The sequence below is a fragment of the Rhinatrema bivittatum genome, chromosome 3 (assembly GCF_901001135.1).
Source record: "Rhinatrema bivittatum chromosome 3, aRhiBiv1.1, whole genome shotgun sequence".
NCBI classification, from domain to species: domain Eukaryota; kingdom Metazoa; phylum Chordata; class Amphibia; order Gymnophiona; family Rhinatrematidae; genus Rhinatrema; species Rhinatrema bivittatum.
In genome coordinates, this window is record NC_042617.1 from 234238179 (window position 1) to 234258361 (window position 20183).

The 20183-nt window shown below is 43.6% G+C and overlaps 1 long non-coding RNA gene across 1 annotated transcript in view; it reads left to right on the forward strand.

The window, feature by feature from the left end:
- Nucleotides 1-480: 480 nt before the first annotated feature.
- The window catches only part of LOC115088730, a 505773-nt gene continuing 486070 nt past the window's right edge, over nucleotides 481-20183 (forward strand). The window contains exon 1 of the long non-coding RNA XR_003855842.1: nucleotides 481-595. This is a non-coding gene — a long non-coding RNA (uncharacterized LOC115088730). The remainder of the gene's footprint in view (nucleotides 596-20183) is intronic.

Genomic DNA, 20183 nt, shown 5'->3' on the forward strand with positions numbered 1-20183 from the left:
ATTTAACTAACATACTTGTTTCTAATTTGTTGAATCATTTGATATATCATTGGATGAATATTACCCTATGTAGGTTACAGCAGAGCCCCTGAATCTATAGTGCAGTTTCTAGTACTATGCTGTGTGTTCTCATTTGTTTAGATTCTCAGGAATGTACAGTTTAGGATTATATCTGTTAATTTTTTTCAGATCCTTGTTTCTTAATGAAGAATTTAATTTACTACAGGAATAATGGGGTTTTTTGTCTGTTTTCTTTTGTCTATGAAATTTTCAGCTTCTTTTTTATTATGATAAAATGATTGTTTTCAACTAATTCAGATCTAAAAAGCATTGTGATGTGGTGTCTCTTTTTAGGTTTGATCAAAGAAGCCAGTGATTCTTCTTGTCACTTGCCTAGGATACTAGTTGTAGTTGTAGTTAGACAGGTTCTAAATTAACAAATAAAAATAAATGAAATACCTTTGTAATGGTATTTTGTATTTCACCTCTAGGTTTCTGCTGTGAAACATTTGGACTCTGCACTTCTGAAGCTGGTGTGTCACTGATGCCTGTAAAGCTGTTCTCAGTGTTGCCCTCATCCACCTATCCTTTAAAAGTGAGCCATTTTCTTCTCATATTTGGTTTCGGTGCCAGGACACATGCTTCCTATAGCAGTAGGCTAAAAGGTCATCCCTTGCTTGGATTTTACTTTCACCTCATCTGTTTTGCTAGGCTGGCTTTTTAACATTCATTCAATGTTGATCACATGCACTGTAGTAGATTAGTATTTTTTTTTCCTGTGGAGTATTGTGTTTCAGGCTCATGTGTGACTTCATTTCAGTTTTCCACAGTTTTGAGCTATTCCTGCTATGTTGAGTCTTACACTTGGAGTCTGCAGCTAGCACAAGTTACAGCTGTCCCATTGTTCATGAAAAAGAAGAACACTTCATATGTTACCTGGAGATTCAGGGAATGTGCATCAATTTCCGGGTCTTCAGGGAAAGCTCCTGGCCTCTCTCTTTATAGCCCCAGCCATTTTGTAAGCCTGCAGGGAACAGGAGAAGAGGTTTAAGTCTGGAGCAGATGGTGCAGGCAAGCATGTGGAGAGAAACTGGAGAGGGGTTGCAGCACAGAGAACTCCATCTGCAGCTGTAATTCAAGGACATGGGACTCACTCAGTTGAGGGCAGAGTGGGGGTGCACAAGTCAAGGACTTATAAGAGGTGGATGCAAAAAGAGTGCAGAGGTCAGGGAGAGAGGAAGGGGAAGAATACTAGGGTCAACCCTGGAAGGGGGAAAAGTGATGGGGGAAGGGGAAGTGTGGATTAGTGGGGGGTGATAGTGGAAGAGAGAAAGCTGATATGCATTATTGCTCCCCTGCCACCGTTCCCCCTGCTAATCAATAGCAATCCCAGAGTGACCACAACTCTAAAGTTTCCAGGTATGCCGATCATGAAATTGACCACTTGTGGGTGTACTTTCGCGTTATGGTAGATACACGAACTGCAACAATCTCGGCATTTTAACTACTACATTACCAAATACAGTATTTGCATGGCTTCTTTTATTTGCTAAGCAATACAATGTTCATCTCTTTTGAGATTTATACCCCAGTCACACCATATAAAAAAGCTCACTCTTTGGCTTTCAGTCTCATTAATTGGGGCAGTATATCTCATTCATTATGGACCACCTTTGGCATCTATGGAGAAGCCTCTCCATAGAGAAGGCCAGCACCCTTCTGCCTCTCTACACTCCTCCAGGATGTTGACATCTTCCCCTAGTGACATATGGATTCACCATTATAGAATTTGGACCAAGACCCACCCACTCACCAAATGAATACATCCCCATGTAACCTTCCACTATTGGAAGTTTCCACATTATGAACATATAGTTGAGGCCTATTTATCCCCACACTAGTATATATAATAGCTAGGAGGTATGAAGCACAGAAGGCAGGTACAGAAAGAGAAAGAGATTAATAACTTGACTTCACTATTACCAGCTTTTTTTAAATTCTAAAACAGTTAGCCCATTATACATGTTGACTAAAATTTGCTAAATTTCTGTCCTCATGAATTTAATATGATATTTAGCTTTCTTTGAAAAGTGAGGATGAGGGTTGAGATGGGAAATTGCTGGAGAAGAGTAGGGCATAGGAGATAAGTGTCTCACACTTGCCCCTCATTGACCCCCTGCGTGCCTAGCAGTCTCACACTCATCCCTCATTAATCCCCACATCCTCAGCAGTCTCACACTCACTTCTCACTGCCCCTGCATCCCCACCAGTCTCACACTCATGCCTCACTGACTCCTGAGTCCTCAGCAGTCTCACACTCACTCCTCAATGTGCCCCGCATTCCTAGGAGTCTCATACTTGCCTCTCACTGCCCTATTGTGTCCCTAGTAGTCTCATATTCACCCTTCACTGCCTACCCACATCCCCAACAGTCTCACACTCACTCCTTACTGCCTAATTGTGCACTCACTCCTCACTGCCCCACCTACATCTGCAGCAGCCTCACATTTATCTCATCACTGCCTTCCTGTCCCAGCAGTTTCCAGTTCATCCCTCTGCCTCGATCTCCAGCAGTCTCACATTCATCCCTCTTCCTACATATCCCAGCACTCAACACCCATGCCCTTCTCTCGAAGCATCCTTACACTCATGCCCCACATCTCTCTCCCCCAAGCAACTTTAGGGCGATCTGACTTTTCTTCCCACCAAAACAAGACGCTGATCATCAGCAGTGGGAATGAGGCTGGCTCGCTGTGCTGATCTGTCTCTCCAGGCTCGTATTGACACTGCTGGCTAAACAAAGATAGTCAAAGATAGGCAAGACTGCTCTGCTCTTGGGTTTTCAGCCCATGAGGATTCCACTATCTGCCCCGTGCTACTTCTGAGCCCACCTCCTGGAATCTTATTGGCCCCCTTGCTGATGCTGCCATTACCAGGCCACCTTGTCAGGCATTGACCCAATTTGTGGCTATTGATGATGCTGACAGATTTTATTTTTTCATTGGCCAGAAAATATTTGGGTTCCCAGCTGCCCAGGAGCCCGGGAAGCAGGAGGGGTTCCCAGCGTGAGACCATCTCTTGTTGCGTGAGTCTCATGCTTGATGCGCTAGACTAGACATTGTCTGCTTCTCCAGCTTCTCAATTTTTTTTTCAGTGGAAAGACTACATGTCTTTTCACAGAGACAGTGTGAGCCTGTGTTCCCAATTGTGTTAGTATTTTGTGAGACTGGGAGAGTCTCCCCTTGTTTTTTTACACCAAGAGAGAAAAGCTGAACCCTCTGCAAAAGTTTCTTTATCAGAAGATCTCTGGTGATGTGCTGGAAGTCCACAGCTGTGAGCTGTATTTTATTTTTGTGCAAGAGAAGTAAGTGAGGACTCTTTTGAGTGCAGTCTTTGGATAATGTCCATCTCAAGGTGACGAGAAGGGATCCTTTATTGAAGGACTTTTGCATTTACATGTACCTAAAGAATCTGTAATTGACAACAGCAATAATTCTGGGAGGCCAGAAAGGACACCTGGGATTTATTTTTCACTGCTCTGTATTTTTGCATGTTCTTGTTGGACTGTGAATTGTAACTTTTGGGAAGAATCCAAACGTTTGGACTGGATTTTTATGTTTTCTTCTACTTTATTCATTTTCAGGAAACTTTTTGGTTTTGAAACAACACATTGGCCAGTGTACAGTTCCCCAATTTGTTTTAACTTTCTATGGAACTGTCTTTATATATAATTGTATTTCAATGTGGTATTTTCTTATGTAAATTAATTTTTTGCTTTGGTCTTAACTGAGGAAAATGTAAGATAGATACCCATGCCAGAAATGATATTCAAAGGTGATGATTCAGAGAAACTGAAAGAAAGCTCAGGATATCTGGAAGATATAGGAGAAATTGACAAGCTAAAGAGTAGCAAATTATCTGGACCAGATGGTATTCATCTCAGAGTGTTGAAAGAACTGAAAAATGAAATCGCAGATGTGCTATTGGTAATTTGTAAACTATCATTAAAATAGTCTATGGTACATAAGACTGGAGGGTTGCCATGTAAAGACAATTTTTAAAAAGGGATCCAGGGGTGATCCAGAAAATTACATACCAGTGAGTCTGACATTTTTGCTAGGCAAAATGGAAGAAACTATCATAAAGAACAAACTTACTGAACATATAGATTGGCATAGTTTAATGGGACAAAGCCATCATGGATTTAGACATGCCTTACCAATCTGTTTCATTTTTTGAGGGCATAAATAAACATGTGGATAAAGGTGAGCTAGTTGATATAGTGTATCTGGATTTCCAGATAGCATTTGACAAAGTTCCTCATGAGAGACTTCTTACGAAATTAAAAAGTTATGGGATAGAGAGCAGTGTCTTATGTGGATTGAAAATTGGTTAGAGGATAGAAAATAGACAGTAGGTCTAAATGGTACATTTTCTCAATGGAGAAAGGTGAATGAATAGTGGAGTGGTTCTAGGAACACTGCTTTTAAACATATTTTAAATGACCTGGAAATCGGAACAATGACTGAGGTGATCAAATTTGCTAATGACACAAAATTATTCAAAATTGTTAAATCACAAGAGGGTTGTGAGAAATTGCAAGAGGACGTTGCAAAACTGGGAGACCGCATGCAAATGGCACATGAAATTTAATGTGGACAAGTGCAATGTGATGCACTTATGGAAGAGTACCTCAAATTATAGCTTCACAATGCAAAGTTCCACATTAGGAGTCACCACTCAAGAAAAGGATCTAGGTGTCATTGTTGAAAATTTGTTGAAATCTTCTGCTCAGTGTGCAACAGCAGCCAAGAAAGAAAATAGTGTGACCTCATGTTGAGTATTGAGTGAAGATCTGGTCACCACATCTCAAAAAGAAATAGCAGAATTAGAAAATTGGTGACCAAAAGAAGGGTGACCAAAATGCTAGGTATGTGCAGAGGGATGCCATATGTTGCATTCGTGATTCGGATTCGTCAGGGAGCAGATACATTGCATTCGGCCGTATGGTGCCCCGATGCGTTAATACGGCGATTTCTATTCGTGTCCCAGCTAAAATTAAAATTAAATACAACCCCCCACCCTCCTGACCCCCCCAAGACTTACCAAAACTCCCTGGTGGTCCAGCGGGGAGTCCGGGAGCCATCCCCTGCATTCTCACACCCTCGGTGCCGGTTTCATCATGGCGCCGATAGCCTTTGTCACAGGGGCTACCGGTGCCATTGGTCAGCCCCTGTCACATGGTCATCGGCGCCATCTTGTGCTCCTACCATGTGACAGGGGCTGACCAATGGCACCGGTAGCCCCTGTGACATAGTATGGGCAAAGGCTATCGGCGCCATTTTGAGTACTGGCATCGGACGGCCGGAGTGCAGGAGGTCGCTCCGGGACCCCCGTTGGACCCCCAGGGACTTTTGGCCAGCTTGGGTGGGGCCTCCTGACCCCCACAAGACTTGCCAAAAGTTCAGCGGGGGTCCGGGAGCGACCTCCTGCACTCCGGCCGTCCGATGCCAGTACTCAAAATGGCGCCGATAGCCTTTGCCCATACTATGTCACAGGGGCTACCGGTGCCATTGGTCAGCCCCTGTCACATGGTAGGAGCATGACCATGTGACAGGGCGCCGATGACCATGTGACAGGGGCTGACCAATGGCACCGGTAGCTCCTGTGATAAAGGCAATCGGCGCTATGATGAAACCGGCACCGAGGGTGTGAGTGCAGGGGATGGCTCCCGGACCCCCTGCTGGACCACCAGGGAGTTTTGGTAAGTCTTGCCTATCTCCAGACTCAGACCTCTGCTTCGCCTGACTACGCTATTTATCTCCAGACCCAGACCTCTGCTTCGCCTGACCATGCTATTGCCTATCTCCAGACCCAGATCTCTGCTTCACCTGACTACGCTATTGCCTATCTCCAGACCCAGACCTTTGCTTCACCTGAATACGCTTTTGTCTATCTCCAGACCCAGACCTCTGCTTCACCTGAATACGCTATTTTCTATCTCCAGACCCAGACCTCTGCTTTACCTGACTACACTATTGTCTATCTCCAGACCCAGACCTCTGCTTTACCTGACTACACTATTGACTATCTCCGTGATTAGACCTCAGCCTTGCTTGCCACTACCTTCGTATTGCCACCAGCCCTGACTCAAGCCTGCTCTTCAACGCCTCTCCGGCATACCCCTTGGATGTGGTCTACCCAGGCTTCGGCCTGCTTTTGCTCGAGCGCTTCCTGTCTGCCTCTGTTCCATTGGTACCCGAGTTTCCAGGACATAAACCTGTGCGGGGTAAGATTGTACCATCTCTCATCTGCTGTCTCTGGGCTGAACTGATCCTTACTTTGACTACACAAGGAGGCCCACCTAAGTCCTGCCAGCCCAGGCACCCAAAGGCTCAACCAGCGGGGAACGAGGGCTGGTATAGGTGAAGCTCCAGTGGTCTCTGCCTATCAGCCCACTCCACCTGCCGACAGTGGGAACCCATAGGTCCTTACCTACGGGTTGCGTCAACCCCACCTCAGCCCAAGGGTCCACCTCCAACGCAACAGCTGTAGTTACACAATGTTAGATTTCATATTAGGAGCTACCACCCAGGAAAAGGATCTAGGTCATAGTGGATAATACTTTAAAATCGTCGGCTCATTGTGCTGAAGCAGTCAAAAAAGCAAACAGAATGTTAGGAATTATAAGGAAGGGAATGGTAAATAAAACGGAAATTGTCATAATGCCTCTGTATCTCTCCATGGTGAGACCGCACCTTGAATACTGTGTTCAATTCTGGTTGCTGCATTTGTACAAGTCCTTGGTGAGGCCTCACCTGGAGTACTGTTTCAGATCTAGAGCCTTTATCTTAAAAGGGATAGAGACAGGATGGAGGCAATCAGAAGGGCTACCAAACTGGTGTGGGATTAGTATCAGAAAACATATGGGGAGAAACTGAAGGATATGAATATGTATACCCTGGAAGAGAGGAGGCACAGGGGTGATATGATACAGAACTTCAGATACCTGAAAAGTTGTAATGATGTACAAACATCAAACCTTTTCCATTAGAAAGAAATCAGTAGAACTAGGAGGCCCAAAATGAAACTCCAGAGAGGATGTCTCAGAACCAAATCAGAAAATATTTCTTCATGGAGAGGGTGGTGGATGCCTGGAATGCCCTTCTGGAGGAGGTGCTGAAAACCAAAACAGTGAAAGAATTCAAAACTGCATGGGATAAATATTGTGGATCCCTAAAGGCTAAAGGATGGAAATGAAGAAAAGAGTGCATGGAATAACTTGCTGGAGTGGTGGTTAACATAAGAACATAAGAAATTGCCATGCTGGGTCAGACCAAGGGTCCATCAAGCACAGCATCCTGTTTCCAACAGAGGCCAAACCAGGCCACAAGAACCTGACAATTACCCAAACACCAAAAAGATCCCATGCTACTGATGCAATTAATAGCAGTGGCTATTCCCTAAGTAAACTTGATTAATAGCAGTTAATGGAATTCTCCTCCAAGAACTTATCCAAACCTTTTTTGAACCCAGCTACACTAACTGCACTAACCACATCCTCTGGCAACAAATTCCAGAGCTTAATTGTGTGTTGAGTGAAAAAGAATTTTCTCTGATTAGTCTTAAATGTGCTACTTGCTAATTTCATGGAATGCCCCCTAGTTCTTCTATTATCCGAAAGTGTAAATAACTGATTCACATCTACTCGTTCAAGACCTCTCATGATCTTAAAGACCTCTATCATATCCCCCCTCAGCCGTCTCTTCTTCAAGCTGAACAGCCCTAACCTCTCCAGTCTTTCCTCATAGGGGAGCTGTTCCATCCCCTTTATCATTTTGGTCGCCCTTCTCTGTACCTTCTCCATCGCAACTATATCTTTTTTGAGATGCAGCGACCAGAATTGTACACAGTATGCAAGGTACAGTCTCACCATGGAGCGATACAGAGGCATTATGACATTTTCTGATTTATTAACCATTCCCTTCCTAATATTTCCTAACATTCTGTTGGTTTTTTGACTGCTGCAGCACACTGAGCCGACAATTTTAAAGTAGGGGTTCACTTTTTCTGGGAAAAGGTGGCAGATGAATTAGCAGATATCTTACAACTTTATCTATCTGTCCCCTCATCTAGGGTTACTGGGAAGGTGGGAAGACTCTTAAGTTCCTCCAAAACATAGGCGGTTGGTGGGTCATCTTTTACCAGCTGCCAGGTTTACCATAGCTACCTTTTAGAAATGTAACCCTTGCTTGACTATTGGAGAAAACAGGTACGCAATATAGCTGACTTAGAAAAACTCCGTTACAGTCTGTGGCATGAGCAGTTTAAATTTAACACTGCCTGGAAGCCATATTATGATTATATTACAGCTCAACCACATATGGCTTAATCTGTAAAGACTTCTGGGGTTCCTTTTCTGCTTTTTCTTGTATGTGGTTTTTAGAAGGCACCTTACACTATGTGGCTGTAGAACACTGCTGCTTTGCTTCTATTATCATTACTAGGACATGCTGGATCTTTTTACATTTCTTGTTGTAAAAAAAAAAAAAGATATAGTTGCACTGGCGAAAGTTCAGAGAAGGGTAACCAAAATGATAAAGGGCATGAAACAGCTCCCCTATGAGGAAAGGATAAAAAGGTTAGGGCTGTTCAGTTTGGAGAAGAGATGGCTCTGGGGGATATGATAGAGGCCTACGAAACCATGAAAGGACTTGAACAGGTTAATGTACATCGGTTATTTACTCTCTCAGATAATAAACGGACTGGGGGCACTCCATGAAGTTAGCAAGTAGCTCATTTAAAATGAGCTTAATTATGCGCTGAGTGAAAAGTCTTTTCCCCTTGAGAGGAATAGTCCCTGCAGGGTTGCACTGCCACTTAGGAGAGACTCTGGGCCCCACCAGCCCATGGGCTGGCTACTCCAGCCAGTCACTTTCAGGAGGTCCTTATTACCCACCCTTTCCAAATAAGAGCAGGAACCAAAAGTTCCCAATTTTATAGCTTACACTAAACCGTGATTACCCGGCATAACAGCCCAAAGTCCTTAAGGGAACATTCACATTATTTCTTAAAATAAGACATCATCCACTAAATATAATGCTCATACCTCACTCCTCTAATATACCATCTGGTGGTATTTTAGTAGTACTACATAAAATATCTATAAAATATTTTTTCATGCATGATAATCCATGGGTCTTCCTCACCCAGAGTCTCTTGTATGGCTACCAAACTCAAAAAGAGTGCACCATATTTGAGTCTCCCTACAAAAGAAGTAACAATTCAACATTCACTGGATGAGAAAACATCAAGATTATCCACATAGAGAGAAGACTGTTATAGAAGTGATAAGTTGTGTCTGGAATCACAGTGGTCTGAAGGAAATACTGAAGCTGTAGTAGAAGCTTTGGAGTATGAATGGTAAAAAGCAATGCTTCTTTGGCGCTTGAACAGGGTTCAGAAAGAACTTCAGTTGGAACTGCCTTCCAACTGAAGTACTTCCAGTAAGTAAAATGTCCCAGTCTTTTTTTTAGTCAGGAAGAGGAGATGGGCACAGAGAAAGAAACAGAGCAATCAGGAACAGATCCAATAAGAAGTTTAGAAACATTCAAACAATAACCAATCAAGATAGAGAAAGTTTATATCCTGTAGGAAATCTAAGACAAATAATCTCACAAAATGACACAGGGTGGTAGTATTCTAAAGAAAAATGAAAACACTGTGGAGACAGGTGTAAGGAAGAACCTGCTGGGGAGTGGAGGGATTAGAAGAACTGTGAGGGGAATGGAGAAGGACAGGTCAGCGGGAGATAGGGAGCGGAGCAGGTTAAGAGAATGTAGGGAGTGGAGCTGGAAGAAGAGTATTAAATCCCTTTCCCCAAAATATAAAATTCAAAATATATCCATTCAGGAAAGGGAGAATTAAGAGTTCAAAGACAGTAAGGAGGGAAGGGAGAAAAAAGGACAAGATAAGGAGAGGAGGAGATTAAGGTGGATGAGAGAAAATGGGAGTTGAGAGAGAGTGGTGGTGAAGGGTGAGGGAAGAGATTCTGATGTGAAAGGACTGTTGGGAGGAATGGAGCAGGAAGGAAACTGGTGGAAATGAGCTGGGGTTGGGAAGAAGAAGGCCTGGTGGAAATTTGTTTTCCATAGTTTTTGTTTTGGCTACTTGAGTCTTCCCCATGTCCACATTACCTGCTCCTCTCTTGACATTTAAAATGTAGGCTGGTCAGTAACACAATCTCCCATGTTCTGTTTTCTTTTTTACTGGGGATGCTCTAACTTTCAAATGTTGGCTCCAATGCCTCCATCATTAGGCTTAGGCACCTTTACTATTGGTAGTTTATCCTGTTCCTCAGCAACTATTTTGAGCTAAACTCAATTTTATGAAAGTAAACATAGAAAAATAGTCTATGTCAGCAGTAACAATCACAACATTCACCTTCCTTCTTGCAAATGCTGTGAATTCTACCTCATTGTGGTTTTACTTACCATGATAAATTAGAGACCTAGACAAATCCTTTGGGAACGAATGCCTGAAAGCACCAATGAGAACATAAGAACATAAGAAATTGCCATGCTGGGTCAGACCAAGGGTCCATCAAGCCCAGCATCCTGTTTCCAACAGAGGCCAAACCAGGTCACAAGAACCTGGCAATTACCCAAACACTAAGTAGATCCCATGCTACTGCTGCAATTAATAGCAGTGGCTATTCCCTAAGTAAACTTGATTAATAGCCGTTAATGGACTTCTCCTCAAGAACTTATCCAAACCTTTTTTGAACCCAGCTATACTAACTGCATTAACCACATCCTCTGGCAACAAATTCCAGAGCTTTATTGTGCCTTGAATGAAAAAGAATTTTCTCCGATTAGTCTTAAATGTGTTACTTGCTAACTTCATGGAGTGCCCCTAGTCCTTCTATTATTCGAAAGTGTAAATAACCGATTCACATCTACTCATTCAAGACCTCTCATGATCTTAAAGACCTCTATCAAATACCCCCTCAGTCATCTCTTCTCCAAGCTGAACAGCCCTAACCTCTTCAGCCTTTCCTCATAGGGGAGCTGTTCCATCCCCTTTATCATTTTGGTTGCCCTTCTCTGTACCTTCTCTATCACATCAAGTGTGATGTGAAGCCAGCAGAATTTTCTGGTTTTTGTTTTTTTACATTAAATAGTTGAATATTTTCAGGTCGTGATACCTTTTATAGAATCATAAAATTCATCGAGGATACAGTTAAAAGTGGATTCTTTAAGCTACATACACTAAAACGTATTAAACCTCTCTTATACCAATATGACTTCCGCACTGTATTACAGGCGACTATTTTATCGAAGATTGATTACTGCAATGCATTGCTACTAGGTCTACCTAAAACTACAATTCAATCCTTGCAAATGTTACAAAATGCAGCTGCCCGCATTATCACTGACACAAGCCGCCACGAGCACATCACTCCAGCACGTCAATCATTACACTGGCTACCCGTGGCATCCAGAATAATATATAAATCCATGACGCTTATACATAAAGCCATTCACAACAGAGATATGCACTGGTTCACCGATCACCTACAATTCAAAACATCAATCTGCCCAACCAGATTCCAGCATTTAGCTAAACTGAAGATCCCTGTACCCAATCTGACTAATCTTTCTACTACAAAAGAACGTTCATTCATCATTGCTGGATCCACAATATGGAACACCATGCCATCGGAATTACGCCAGGAAGTTTGCCACAAAAAATGTAAACAAAATTTAAAAACCTGGTTATACAAAAAAGCCTACTATTATTGAACTGAGTCCTATTCTTTGCTTTCTAGTCTATTTCCACAGACAATCATATTTTGATATTTATCTTCTTTATACAAAGTTATACATGGTTTTGTACTCTTTCAATTATAATGTTATATTGTAAAGCACTATGCTGAATTAATGTTTGAATGTAAACCGAGGTGATGTTACTTACGTGCCCCGGTATATAAAAAATCCGTAAAAAATAAATAAAAAATAAATAATCAGCATAAGAATTATCCAGAGAACTAGTTCTACATAATCTTTTATGGCCATATACAGTATGCTCCTTCTTCAGGTTCTGCTTCCTTTCTTTTTAGCTGGTCAATTGCTAGCTGTACGCCAAAGCGCAATGACTTTCCTTCGGAAGTGCAGAGCTCTAGTGGTTTTACTGGTTCTGGCACATTGAAGAGAAATCAAGATATTGCTGCACAATAAGATGGAACTAGCTTACTCTGATTTGCAAGCTGAAAAAATCTATATAAAAATTTGCAAGAAGATAAAAACTCTACTTTTTAAACAGGCATTTGATAATGTATAGAAGTTTTAACATTGTTTTATTGGAAATGGAGCTATGGTAAATGTCAAATGTTTTAGATTTAAAATGTGAATGGATTGCATTGAATGTTTTACATTTTACAAATGTATCTGTACACTCTGCACTGAATACATTGGTGGATTTTGCGGAATATAAAAGCATTAAATAATAATAATAATACTTAACATTCTATAGGCCACTAGTTAAAATCCAGCTCGAATCAGAAAGGACTTTAAAACTTGGCTTAGGGGAAATGAGCTATAATCTCAGTCCAGTTTCTAGGAACCATAGTATAAGCATTCATACCCTTATCTGCTGCTGACCACTACCACTAATTTGTAATTAGAACAGGAGGAGGATGAGAAATGGAATGTTCCCTAATAGCCCCATAAGCAGGCATCATTACATACTTGTTAGCCTTGTAAAGATGTAAGATATACTTAATTTGATGTTGCTGTATTTTTAAACTAGTTTTACTTTTGACGGGCTGATAGTTACTCTCTTTCTGTGTTTTATTGTTGTTTGTGATGTTAAATGAAATTCTCTTTTGGGAGCTGGCTTGGTGGCTCATATGCAGAAGGTCTCTGGTTCAGTCACTGAGTTGGGTCTTATGCTGATTAGGGATGCTGCAGAGGCAGCATTCACAGCCCCAAGAGGAATGGAAACTGTAGACATTGCTCAAAGTTGACACCTAGTGACCAGGTTCAGCATCTATGATTGCAGGGTTCTGGAAGGAGCCCTGGTATATGGCCCCTGGCCCAGGACTGTTGCTGCAATGACCAGATTAGGTATATTGGGGGCAGGATATAAATAGCCTAGGGGAAAAATCCCCAGGTAGTTGTAAATGAAGGCTCATGGCGCTGGATTTCCAGCTATGGTTCCAACTGAGCTGGAAGCCAAAAGGAACAGAAGGAAACTAAGTGCCTGGTCAAAAAAATTTCTCTTTTGGACAATGTTGCCAATTATAAAAAAGCAATCCAAAGAACACAGCTCACAGGTGTACGCAACAAAGGTCACACTGAGTGCAAAACAAATTCTTATTCCAGCATGTTGCAATAAAGTAAGAGTCTGCAATGCACATAAAACTCTGTGCAGTTTTCACTGATGGTTCAATACAATGGTCTGGATGACATTTCAGCAAAACGTGTGGCAAGGTTTATGCCACTGCACTGCATCCCTTACTTTTTTTTAATAAGATGTTGAAAGAAGAATTTGTTTTAATCTCCATGGACCAAATGTATTAAGGGTTTTCTCCCAGTTTGAAACTAGGCCCCATAGCAGCCTTCAGGGAGTACTCCTGTGTTTGTGCTCTTTGGTTCTGCGCTTGATGGTGCTGCATTCATGGGTTTCTTCGGTGTACTGTGCTTTTTTGTCAGAAACTTCTGTACAATAACATCTTACTAAATTTTTGCATTTTAGACACTGATGAGATCTCGCTAAACATTTCTACTGACTTTATGCAAAGAGGAATAAATGACCATGGAAAATTCTGTCATCACAGATATGTTACTCTGTGCAGCATTTAGTAATGGCTGTTATGAAAAATGTATTTTTGAGTTTATAATTACATGTTCTAAATAGATATGAAGTGTAAAACACTCCTATTTCTTTCATAAAAATATCACCCTACAAAGCACAAATATAGTTATAACCTATCATTTTAAGGACAAAACTGCTCTGCAATCTTCATTTTAACTTTCTCTTAAATAACTTTGTAGTGCATTTTATTTGAGCCTCAAGTGTATTTCCTTGGATAGGTCTGGAACTTAAATGGAATGCATTCCATACTCATTTGTGCATAAATATTCTTTAACAATTGTTTATGCCCTTCATTGTTTGTAATTTCTTAGCTATGCAACTAGCCTCCAACATGTTGTCTCATAGTGCTAAAGAAGACTTTAAACCCTCTTAGGAAATATTAATATCTGTCTTGTGGGGATTTACTCCTCTATGTGCTTTCATTTTTGCACATCTTTGGATTTCACACAATGGAAGCCAATGTAATCTAAATCTTGTTCAAAAGAAAATAAGTTAGAATATTCCAGATGCTTACATTTTCTTGCAAATGAAAAAGAATATCTTCAGTTTAGGAGAGCATATGTAATAATAAATATTTTGCTCTGTTCATATTTGGGGCTTGTAATTCCTATACTTTAACTGCTTTTTACACTGAATGGATTTGTTTTATTACTACTGGTTTTCCAGTTGTTTTCCTCTTTGACATTTAGCCAGGTTGGCTACAGGACAGAGAGTTGGCTCTGAAGATTTCCTTTAGCAGCACATGAAAATAATTACAATCAGGATTTTATTCTGCTCTTTAAAAAAGGAAAAGATACTTATACAACTTAGACAAAATGCAAACCACTAGACTAAGGGCCAGATTTATTAAGGTTTTTTTTCTCATTCTGTGTCTATGGGAAAGGAGCCTAGTAAATCAGGCCCTAAGTATTTAAGAAAGTAATTTTGTAAGGTCACTCATAAGCTAGCAGGCAAATACGTACATAAGTTTCACCACTTTTCAAAGCGGACTTAAGCACATACTGTATGTCCGTTTTGAAAACTATCCCCCACAAGTTACACCTGCTAAAATGTCTGCAGAAATTTCCTGGGAAAGTTTATGTGCATACTTTTTAAAACCCTTCCCCAACTCTGTGCCCTCAGGAACGCTTCTGCTTGATCTGGGTAACATTACACACAAACAGGACATACATGCAAAAGTTTACCTGTACAGTTGGTGGACAATTTAAAAAATGCCAATTTCTGCAGATGAAACTGATTTAGCAATGTAATGTTTTAAAAATTAACCTACCTTTCCTTTGCAGGAAAAATTAATCTTTTTATAGTGATCTAAAAGGTTAGAGTTGTCACAGATGGAGCATTTGTTATCTGTAGGGCACCATTTCTCTCTTTTAAGTTTCTTTTGCAAATAACTTTCACTTCATTTTTCCTGGAGGCCATTAAGGAAAAATGGCCACTGAAAAACATCTAACTTGGTTCCAGAAAGAGACAAAATGTTATTCAGTAAAATGAGGTTGGTGAAGCTGTCCACTTTTACTTTACAAATAAATGCAAAGTAACTTTCCTGCCTGGTGCCTAGGTAGCAGACCTCACATGCCACCTAGATAAGATTTGAAATAGTGCGGGGGGGGGGGGGGGGGCAGCTGGCTGTCGTGAAACATGTGGGTATGTATGACACAGAAAGGTTCAGGAGGAAGGTTCTGGAGGCTGTTAAGTAGCAATTTGAAATCCATAACCTCCAAAGACGCTTTCTCAGAAATGCTCCCAATTCCATGTGCAGGGCCCCAGAGGCAGGCTGAGCTCTATAGTCTCAATGCGTGGATGAGATGATGGTATCGGAAAGAGGGCTTTACTTTTGTTAGGAACTCTAGAACATTCTGGTGAATGAGGATCCTATTCAGGTGAGATGGGCTCCACCTTAACCAGAGTGGAATTAGGCTGCTGGCGCTAACTTTTAAAAAGGAAATAGAGCAGCTTTTAGACTAGATCATGGGGGAAAGCTAAAAGTTGCTTAGAAGCACATGTTTTGGAAGGAGTATTATCTTCCAAGGATATTTGCAAAACAAGAAGTTAGAATATCCCAGTAAAGAGGCTGTGGTTAATGCTGACATAGCCCAGACAGAAGCAGATAAAGAGCACATAGATGTGAATGACTCTACATTATCATTTGCTAATAAGCAGATTGTGAATAAAAGAGAAATAAAAGTACAAATAAAAACATACTTTAAAATATCTGTATACAAATACCAGAAGTCTGAATAGTAAGACTGGTGAGTAAGAATGGATGGCATTGTTTGAGGATATAGACATTATGGGCATTTCAGAGATATTGTGAAGAAAGATAACCAATAGGACACCATGATATCAGGATATCAATTATATTGATATGTTACGGCAAATTGAATTGGTGGAGGGGTGACCCTATATGTAAAAGATGTAAAATCATTCAGGAAACAAAATCTACTGGAACCCTTATAGATAGAAACTCCAGATTTGAGCTTTCCCATAACCACTCCTTTCCGCCATGGTTTTAGTCCGTATCATCAGTTTACTGTCTCCCTAATGAGGTTAGCATAGTCCTCCACAATGTAAGTTCCCTGCTTTCGCCCAAGTTATGTCTACCCATGTTTCTATACCTGCTTTCACCCTAGTTATGTTATCCAGGTTTCTCTACCTTGTTCAATGTAAGACAAGACTTTGTCACTGTTGTTTTTTTGCTGGTTGTAATGTAAACCGAAGTGATAATTAATCCTGTTAATTGAACCTCGGTATATAAAAGCTATAAATAAATAAAATAATAAATAAATAAATAAGGGGCGGATTTTCATACTCCGCGAATAGGCCTACTTTTGTTTGCGCTCCAGGCGCAAACAAACGTACGCTGGATTTTAGTAGATACGCGTGGAGCCGCGCGTATCTGCTAAAAACCTGGATCGGCGCGCGCAAGGCTATCGATTTTGTATAGACGGCGCGCGCCGAGCCGCGCAGCCTACCCCCGTTCCCTCCGAGGCCGTTCCGAAATCGGAGCGGCCTCGGAGGGAACTTCCTTTTGCCCTCCCCTCACCTTCCCCTCCCTTCCCCTCCCTAACCCATCTACCCGGCCCTGTCTAAGCCCCCACCTTACCTTTGTCGGGGGATTTACGCCTCCCGGAGGGAGGCGTAAATCCCCGTGCGTCAGCGGGCCTCCTGCGCGCCAGGACGTGACCTGGGGGTGGGTACGGAGGGCGCAGCCACGCCCCCGGACCGCCCCGGGCCGTAGCCACGCCCCCGTACCCACCCCCAAAACGCTGCCGACACGCCCCCGAAACATCGTGACGACCGGGCCCGCCCCCGACACGCCCCCGACACGCCCCCCTCGCAGAACCCCGGGACTTACGCGAGTCCCGGGGCTCTGCGCGTGCCGGTAGGCCTATGTAAAATAGGCTCACCGGCGTGCAGGGCCCTGCTCGCCTAAATCCGCCCGGTTTTGGGCGGATTTAGGCGAGCAGGGCTCTGAAAATCCGCCCCTAAGAGTATAGCAGTGGGTAGTACTACTGGTCTTCCAGTTGTTTTTCTCTTTGACATTTAGCCAGGTTGGCTATAAGACAGAGAGTTGGCTCTGAAGTAAATTTCCTTTAGCAGCACATGAAAATAATTACAATCAGGATCTTATTCTGCTCTTTAAAAAAGGGAAAGCCACTTAAACAACTTAGCCAAAAAGCAAACCACTAGACTAAGGGCCAGATTTATTAAGGGTTTTTTTCTCATTCTGCGTCTATGGAAAAGGAGCCTAGTAATAGGGATGTGAATCGTTTTTCAACGATTAAAATTATCGTCCGATACTTATAATATCGTCTTAAATCGTTAAGAAACAGAATTCAATAAAAATTCTAACGATTTATCGTTAAAAATCGTTAAATCATGTTAGTGCGCACTAACGGGAGTTAGTGCGCACTAACAGAAAATGATACAAATTGACACTTTCCAGGTCAGTAAAGGTCAGTTAGGAATGAATATGTATTCCTATTGGCTGGCTGCCCTCTTATCTATTGATGTTACCAAGGTTCCCACTGAGGTGATGGTTGGGGGGATGGGAAATGGAAATGGAAACTCAGGAACACTAACAGAAAATGATACAAATTATTGACAATTTCCAGGTCAGTAAAGGTCAGTTAGGAATGAATATGTATTCCTGTTGGCTGGCTGCCCTTTTATCTATTGATGTTACCAAGGTTCCAACTGAGGTGATGGTTGGGGGGGGGGGGGGGGGGGGGGGGGGGATGGGAAATGGAAACTGTTGGTAGTTGACAAAAAAAGTAATGTGATCAGTCAATATGACTAGAACTTGTGCCCTATTCCTGATACCAGGGGTGTTGTGATCTTACTGCACTCAGTGCCCTATCCCTGATACCAGGGGTGTTGTGATCTTCCTGCATGCAGTGCCCTATCCCTATTAATACCAGGAGTGTTGTGATCTTCCTGCACACAGCGCCCTAACCCTGATACCAGGGGTGTTGTGACCTTCCTGCACACAGTGCCCTAACCCTGATACCAGGGGTGTTGTGATCTTCCTACATGCAGTGCCCTATACCTAATACCAGGAGTGTTGTGATCTTCCTGCACACAGTGCCCTATCCCTGATACCAGGGGTGTTGTGATCTTCCTGCATGTAGTGCCCTATCCCTGATACCGGGAGTGTTGTGATCTTCCTGCATGCAGTGCCCTATCCCTAATACCAGGAGTGTTGTGATCTTCCTGCACACAGTGCCCTAACCCTGATACCAGGGGTGTTGTGATCTTCCTGCACACAGTGCCCTATCCCTGATACCAGGAGTGTTGTGATCTTCCTGCATGTGTGCAGGAAGATCACAACACCCCGGAGGAGTGAGGGTCAGGCAGCTCCCCCCTGTCTGTGAAGCCAGCCTCTCACTAGTAATGCAGGGAGGGAGCTGTCTCACCCTTCACCATCCTCCTCCCCCCCCCTCACCCACACACCATTCACTTGCTGGGACTTGAGGGAAGGGAGGAGTGAGGGTCAGGCAGCTCCCCCCCTGTCTGTGAAGCCAGCCTCTCACTAGTAATGCAGGGAGGGAGCTGTCTCAGCCTTCACCATACCCCCCCCTCACCCACACACCATTCACTGGCTGGGACATGGGGGAAGGGAGGAGTTAGGGTCAGGCAGCTCCCCCCTGTCTGTGAAGCCAGCCTCTCACTAGTAATGCAGGGAGGGAGCTGTCTCACCCTTCACCATCCTCCTCCCCCCCCCCTCACCCACACACCATTCACTTGCTGGGACTTGGGGGAAGGGAGGAGTGAGGGTCAGGCAGCCCCCCCCCCTGTCTGTGAAGCCAGCCTCTCACTAGTAATGCAGGGAGGGAGCTGTCTCAGAATTCACCATCCTCCCCCCCCCCCCTCACCCACACACCATTCACTTGCTGGGATTTGGAGGAAGGGAGGAGTGATGGTCAGGCAGCTCCCCCTGTCTGTGAAGCCAGCCTCTCACTAGTAATGCAGGGAGGGAGCTGTCTCACCCTTCATCATCCTCCTCCCCCCCCCTCAGCCACACCCCATTCACTTGCTGGGACTTGGGGGAAGGGAGGAGTCAGGGTCAGGCAGCTCCCCCCTGTTTGTGAAGCCAGCCTCTCACTAGTAATGCAGGGAGGGAACTGTCTCAGACTTCACCATCCTCCCCCCCCCTCACCCACACACCATTCACTTGCTGGGACTTGGGGAAGGGAGGAGTGAGGGTCAGGCAGCCCCCCCCTGTCTGTGAAGCCAGCCTCTCACTAGTAATGCAGGGAGGGAGCTGTCTCAGAATTCACCATCCTCCCCCCCCTCACCCACACACCATTCACTTGCTGGGACTTGGAGGAAGGGAGGAGTGAGGGTCAGGCAGCTCCCCCCTGTCTGTGAAGCCAGCCTCTCAATAGTAATGCAGGGAGGGCGCTGTCTCACCCTTCATCCTCCTCCTCCCCCCCCCTCACCCACACCCCATTCACTTGCTGGGACTTGGGGAAGGGAGGAGTGAGGGTCAGGCAGCTCCCCCCTGTCTGTGAAGCCAGCCTCTCAATAGTAATGCAGGGAGGGAGCTGTCTCACCCTTCATCCTCCTCCTCCCCCCCCCCTCACCCACACCCCATTCACTTGCTGGGACTTGGGGAAGGGAGGAGTGAGGGTCAGGCAGCTCCCCCCTGTCTGTGAAGCCAGCCTCTCACTAGTAACGCAGGGAGGGAGCTGTCTCACCCTTCACCATCCTCCTCCCCCCCCTCACCCACACACCATTCACTTCCTGGGACTTGGGGGAAGGGAGGAGTGAGGGTCAGGCAGCTCCCCCCTGTCTGTGAAGCC